Source organism: Octodon degus, unplaced genomic scaffold (genome assembly GCF_000260255.1).
Source record: "Octodon degus isolate 3935 unplaced genomic scaffold, OctDeg1.0 scaffold00005, whole genome shotgun sequence".
Lineage (NCBI taxonomy): Eukaryota > Metazoa > Chordata > Mammalia > Rodentia > Octodontidae > Octodon > Octodon degus.
The window spans coordinates 3,715,135-3,722,774 of NW_004524581.1; the positions used below are offsets into that span (position 1 = coordinate 3,715,135).

A 7,640-nucleotide genomic window follows, 5' to 3' on the forward strand; every position below is an offset into this window, starting at 1 on the left:
GGTAGATAATATATATTTTAGAATTTACAAATCTTAAGAGAAACCCTGAGCATACCACATGGCTGAATAGCAGAAGATTCACACTGGAGCTACTCATAGAAAATCAACCACAACCACAGGTTATTGGAAGAAAGGGTCCTGTATCCTGATACCAAAATCAATCTGAAATAAGAGACTTGTAGGGCAAACAATACACAGACATAAGACTTTATAAAATAGTAAAACAGCCCACAGGGCTGCCTGTAGTACCACCATTCTGGGACATTTCCAAAATACTGATGGACTACAAAGGTGTGGCTCACTCAATTCATGCAGAATAGTTTGGGGTATAAGGCTCCTTGCCTTTTTTGGCTTCCTCCAAGTAGAGGATGTTACATGCTGGCAGCAAATTTCATCAGCACACATAAGAACACATGGCCAGGAAGTTGCTCCCTCCCAATGGGCATTTATTTATTTATTTGCCATACTGGCTAACTGAAACCTCTAGGAAGAAAAGGTTAAGTACTACAGCATCTGCAGTGAAGGGAGTGAGTGGATCAGTCCCACTCTTGCCCTGCTCACTGCTGTGTGAAAGGGAGGGACAGGGAACTTAGGCAGCTCTGGGCCATGGCAGGGTAATGGCTGGGAATTCAGCACTCACCCTGACCCAATTTCAACAAAGTAAGAGCAAAGGGAAAGGGGACTGAGCAGCCCTGGGATATCTCCACACAGCAAGGACAGTAAGTCTGCAACAGTATTCTACCTGACCTGCTCCAAGAGACGTAAGAAAAGACAGAGAGGTGCCAGTGGTGCAGAACAGAAAGGTCAAGAGGGTGCACTGTGCACAGGACTTAGAGCAGCCTTGGGCTGTCTGTCTGAGGATGCAACAGCAACCAGGAGAGCAGTGCAGAGCAACACAGGATAGAGAGACACGGGAAGGCCACAGAGGGACTCCAGAAAGTTGCTAGCGTGGCTCCAGCCTCCACTTCTGGGGGGAAAGATGAGCCCTGCACCCACACCAATGCTACTGCAGATTTGTTGGAGTACAGCACAGCTTTGGGCTCTAAAAGAGACACTACCAGATAATTAGGGCACAAGATGAATTTGTTGTTTTTTCTGTTTGGTTGGATTTCTTTTGTCTGACTTTGTTTGGTTAAATTGAATGAACATTGTCTCTGGTCTTTCTGGTTTGCTAAATATGCTTTTGATTTCAACTTCATTAGTTTTCTCCTATCTTCTTTTCCACTTTCCCAAAGCTAGGGTGATAATTCCTTATCTTTCAGCCTCCTTCTATTGTATTTCTTTTTATTTAGCTCTCTATTCTTCTTTTATCCCTCTTAAATTTTACCTGTTCATTGTAAATCACACTAATAAGTATAACTCACTGCATACACCATCCTGGGATTTATGTTGGGTTTTGTTATGGAACTGTAGATTTTGCTCTTATGATTAAAAGCACCACGTTAAACATTTATCACAGTTTGTCACTTACTAATCTGTGCTTGATGCTATACTTACCACAAACTGTACTACTTTAGCCAGAGTTTCACACCTGTTGCAATCAGTTGTTCTTCCTGATATAACAACACTGTGACGGTCTGGGTCATAATCATCACCCCAGAGCAATACTAAAGGACTGAGTTCTGGGTCAAATGCAACTTCTCATTCCCTAATAAGTTGGGAAAATAGAATTTGTGGAAAGACACAAAGAGAAAGAATGAGCTACACCTAGAAGACATCTCTGGGCAATAGACATTTCCTAGGGAAGTCTAAATACCAGTGGTAAAGTACCTACCATAAGCAATTTACAAGAAAATAAAAGTAAAACATAAAGAAAAGGACAAGATGCAAAAGGTGCAGAAACCAAATGCAACGTAGAAGTTCAATCTAGCAGGAAGTTTAAGGAACACAGTCATAGAAGAAATGAGAGGCCATCTACCTGAGTTTTCTAAAATAGTAATAGCAGAAGAAGAAAAAGATTGCAAGTGAAACTATGGAGAAAATCAGATAAGAAATATCTCAGGTTAAATAAACAAAGATGAGAATCATAATGAAGGAGTTTCTCAATGCATCTAGCGTAGGCACAGATTAAATAAAAAACAAGCTAAGAAACATGATGGAAAACATGAATGCTCAACAAAGGTAAGAAATAGAAGCCATGAAACACATTCAAACAAATATTCAGTAGATTAAAATTTCCACAGAGAGGTTATAAAATGAGGACATAATTTCAGTTGTAAAAGATAGGATGATAGTTAGTGAACATGAAAAGAAAAGTTTCTTTAAAAAAGAAGCCAAGGGATCATGGAAAAACAATCTGAGAGCAGGAAGATGATGCAAAGAAGAACATACAATTTTTCAGATTCAACTAAAAAGTAGGAGACAGTGAAAACAACATAAACACCTGCTTACAAATTAATGGCAAAAAAATCTAAAAAATGGAAAAAGAATTTGACATACAGTACATTAGGTCTATAGGACTCAAATGAGCCATGACATTAATAGATCTACACCAAGGAATATAATAATCAGATTCTAAAATTGCAGCACAAGAACAAACATATTAATAGTTAGACAAAATAAACAAATTACCTACAAAGGAAAGATATCAGGATCATAGCAGACTTCTCAACACACACTCTCAAGTCAAAATAGCCTTCAAGTCCTGAAGAAAAATATATACTGAGGAACTATCTTTTAAGATCAATAGAAAAGTAAGACAGTTCCATGACAAAGAAGAACTGAAGAAATTCATGACCACCAAATCAGATCTCAAAAATACTATGCAAGATATGTTAGAAGTTATAATGAAGACAACAATCCTAAGAACACTAATATATAGCATCAACCAGGCAAAGCAAGCAATTAAATAGAGGGAAAAGACAGGGAATAAACAAAAGGAAAATAACATGAAAAGGATAAGCCAATATATATCAGTTATAACTGTAAACGTAAACATTCTCCATTAATTAAATAAAAGAAACAGACTGGTGGAATGGATCAAGAAATAAGATTCCACAATATGCCACATACAAGAAAAACATTGGACACAAAAAGAGATTCATTGACTAAAAGTCAAAGGATAGAAAATGATACCTCATGTGATGAGTACTCAAGCAAAGGCAGGAGTAGCTATTCTGTTCATAGGCAAATTGAACTTCAAGCCAAAACTGATCAAGAGACACAAAAGGTCACTATATACTTGTTGAAGGACAATTTCAAGAAGCAGTAACACCCCAAACTTAGAACTTTTCTTTGCATACCTGGGGCTGCCTACAGTGGCCCTGCAGCTACCATCATACCACAAAATGAGTATATTGAATTACACCATATATGCTATGGGTACCACTTGGATTGCCATGAGAAAAAGAAAAGAAGGAAAGTCAAGAGGCTCATGAATGTTCAAAGAAGGCAAAAAAAAAAAAAAATATTGGCCTGGAGGCTAAGCTCTACCACAAACAGTGCCATGTAGAGAAAATACAAATGAGGAAGACTATCAAGATGCATGAAAAAAGAAAAGAATGGTGAAAAGACTCCACAAGGAGCAGTACCTCCCTTCCTGCTAGACAGAGAAGGACAGTCTTGTGCAAAAGTACTTTCCAACATGATTAAACAAAAATGAAAAGAAAAGACAGGAAAATGGAAAGTTCATCTGCCCAAAGTTCATGGCCAAGGAGAAATGGAATTATTAAGTTATTCAAACTGAAAGAGAAAAAAGAAGGCACAGAAGAGGATGGTTACTATAGTCTGCTTTGTTGGAAATGGCTTTACAAGAAAACCACCTAAATATGAAAGATTCATTAGGCCAATGGGCTTACATTTTAAGAAGGCCCATGTAGCACATCCTGAAGTGAAAGCCACCTTTTGCCTGCCAGTACTTGGTGTGAAAAAGAATCTTTCATCACCTCCGTATACAGCTTTGGGTGTTATTGCCAAAGGAACAGTGATTGAGGTGAATGTGAGCAAGTTGGGCCTTGTGACACTAGGAGGCAAGGTTACTTGGGATAAATATGCCCAGATAAGCAACAATCCTGAAAATGATAGATGCATCAATGCAGTCTTACTAGTTTGACAGATGTCTCATACAATAACTTCTTATACTTATTGAAGACTACAGAACAATCAGGAAAACCATAACTTGAATACTGCTGAACAACTCTCATGACTACATTCATCAAGAAAACTATTTATTAAATTGTGAAAACATTAAAATGGAAAAAAAAATGATAACAATCATAAACATAAATGCACCAAATGTTGGCACATACAACTATGTAAAACAAAGGAACATGAAAAATCAAATAGAGCACTATCAAAATTATAATGTAATAACTCAACACCCCACTATTACAAACACACATATTGCCTAGCTAAACTTGAGCAAAGACGTAACAGAATTGAATCAACCTTGTGAACAAATGGACTTAGCAGATATCTACAGAGTGTTCTACTCTGCAACATCAGAATACACATTCTTCTCAGGAGTGCATGAGACATTCTGCAAAAGAGACCATAGCTCATTACATGTGCTTAAGTAAATGGAAAAGAACTGCAATCATTCCATGCATGTTATCAGACAATAGTGCAGTGAAATAGGAACTCAACTGCAAAAACAAAACAAAAACCCCATAAATACCTAGAAATTAAATAACACCTTCATGAATAACCAATGAGTCACACATGAAATTAAAGAGGAAACTAGACAGTTTTTATAATTAAATGATAATGTTAATATAACATAAGAGAACTTATTCAATACAATGAATGTAGTCTGACAAAAGAAATTTATAGAAGTTAATTCTCACATCACAAAAACAAAGTGAACTCTAATAATAAAGCTAATATTGAAACTTAAAGATCTAGAAAAGGAAAAATGAGTCAAGCCCAAAACTTACCCCTCTTAAGTTTTTTAAGGAAAAAATGTACAAAGAATCCATGAATTTAAAAGTTTGTTATTAAAATGATAAAATAAAATTGAAAACCCATAGAGAACTATATCAGAAAAGACTCCACTTGGTGCAATTTGAATGAAAAGACTGAAATCATAGCAGATTCTGCAGAAACTCAGAAGATCATCAATATCTACTTTAAGAACTTGTAATCAAATAAGATCAAAAACATAGAAATTATAGAAGTTGAATCCAGAAGACACACAAAATTTAAATAAACCAATATCAGTCCATAAAATGGAAGATGTAATAAAAAACTCTATGAATTAAAAGAAGAGACCACATCCTGCATGATTTACTGCTGAATTCTTTGAGAAATTTAGAGATGATCTAAGGACACTACTGTTCAAATTCTTTAATGACCTTGACAAAGAAGCAGTACTCCCAAACCCATTCTTGGAAGCAAATAATTACTCTATTACCAAAATCAGAGAAAGATCCAACCAAAAAAGAGAATCACAGACCAATCTCCCTCATGAACCTAGAAGCAAAAATCCGTAGTCAGATACTGAGAAAAAAAATGCAGCAAACCAACAAGAAGATTATGCAGTGACAAGGAGAATTCATTCTATGGATAAAGGGATGGTTCAACATACACAAATCACTGAATGTGACAGACTATCTGAAAAGAGCCAAGGACAAAAACAATTTGGTTTTGGATCATCTCTGTAAAGCCGGGAAAAGTTGTCCATTATCAACACTTCTATTCACTATAGTTCTGGAAACATTATCCTGGGCAATTAGACAAGAAAAAGAAATAAATGGAAAAAAGTTAGAAAAGGAAGTAATTAAATTATCATTATTTGCCAATGACATGATATGCTACATAGAAGATTCCCCAAACTCTGCCAATATATTTATAAATTTAATAATAAAATTCAGATACATAGCTGGGTACAAAATCAACACTCAAAAATAAATAGCATTCATTTTACCTGAATGAAATAAGAAACACACTGAGACAGAAATCAGGGAAGTAACACCCTTCCCAATAGCAGTAAAAAAAATACGTAGGATTCGATCTAACAAGGATAGAACTATGTATTAAAAACCACACTACTCTGAAAAAACAGATTCCAGAGGATAACAGAAAGCAGAAAAATGTCCCCTTTTCATGGATAAGAAGAACCAACATGGTGAAAATGGACATACTTTCAAATTTGCTTTGGGAATTAAAGTCACTCCAATCTAAATACTAACAGCATATCTAAAAAATTAGACAAAACAATCCTAAAATTCATTTGGAACCAGAAGAGACCTGGCAGAGCAAACATAGCCCTGGTCACAGAGTCACAATCCCTGATTTGAAATAGTACTAAAAAGCTACTGTGACAAAACAGCATAGTACTGTCAAATAAAACAGAACTGAGGGTCAATGGAAGAGACAACAAGATACAGAAGGAAATCTAAATACTCACAGCCACCTTATTTTTGCAAAAGGTGCCAAACACATTCCCTGGTAGAAAGACAACTTATTTAATAAATGGAAAAAACTGGTTTTTAACAAGGCAAAGGCTAATCTAGACCCATGTCTCTCACCATGCACTAAATTAAAATCAAAATGGATGAAATCTTCTGTAAGAGAGAATACATAGAATTCTTGAAAACGAGCATGTTGGCAAAGACTTTATGATCAAAACTTCGATCATGCAGGAAATACTTGAAAGAATTCAAATTGGGGCCTCATCATATTGAGAAGTTTTACACACCAAAAAAAAAAAATCACCAACAGAATAAAGGGACAAAAAACAAAGTGAGAAATGTATTTGCCAGCTGTTCCGCAGACAAAGGACTAATATCTGGAATAGATAGAGGATTCAAAAATATAAGACTTCAAAAATTGAAACACGTAGTAAAAATGGGCATCTATGATGAATAAACACTTCTCAGATTAAAAAAAAGAAATAGAAACAACAAATATATGAAAAACTGTTGAACATCACTGGTCATTCTAGAGGTGCAAATTAAAACACGGAGATTCCATCTGATTCCAGAAAGAATAGCTATTATCAAGAAGTCAGCAATAACAGATGCTGGTGGGGATGTGGGGAAAAGGGAACCCTTCTCCACTATTGGTGGGAATGTAGACTGGTTCAACCACTATGGAAATCCACATGAGATTCCTCGAAAACTAAAACTCATGGTTCCATTTGATCCAGCCATTCAATTTCCTGGTTCCTTCCTGAAATAATTAAAAACATTACATCACAGTGATATACCCACATCCACATTTCTAGCATTATAGTATATAATGCCTAACCTTTGGGAACAATGCAAATGCTCGTCAACTGATGAATGAATACAAATGTGGGATTTTTTAATATGATACAAAACTACCCAATAACAAAGAAGTTTAAGCCTGAGAAATTTCTAGGTAAATGGATACACCCTGAGACCATATCCATATGTGCAATAAATATGTCAAATTATTTAGTTTTTCCAGTGTGAGAAACTAAAAATGTAAAGAAGAACAAAAATGCATAACAGATATTGTTGCCATGGTTTGGGGTTTTGCAAGGGAAACAATGCAATACAGAATATATTTTATAATATTATTTTATAATGAATCATACAAATAACCATATTCAAGGAGCTCAGGAAATCTGTCCACACACTACAAGTCAAAGCATACAGGGGCCGGGGAGATGGCTCAGTGGAATAAGCACTTCCCTGGCAAGTGCAAAGTCCTGAGTCCAATCCCCGGTTCCACCA

General features: G+C 35.8%; 1 protein-coding gene across 1 annotated transcript in view; it reads right to left on the reverse strand.

Moving 5' to 3' along the window:
• Window positions 1-7,640, reverse strand: part of Pcdh15 (protocadherin related 15) — a 689,792-nt gene that overhangs the window by 59,601 nt on the left and 622,551 nt on the right. The gene's annotated exons all lie outside the window — the stretch shown is intronic.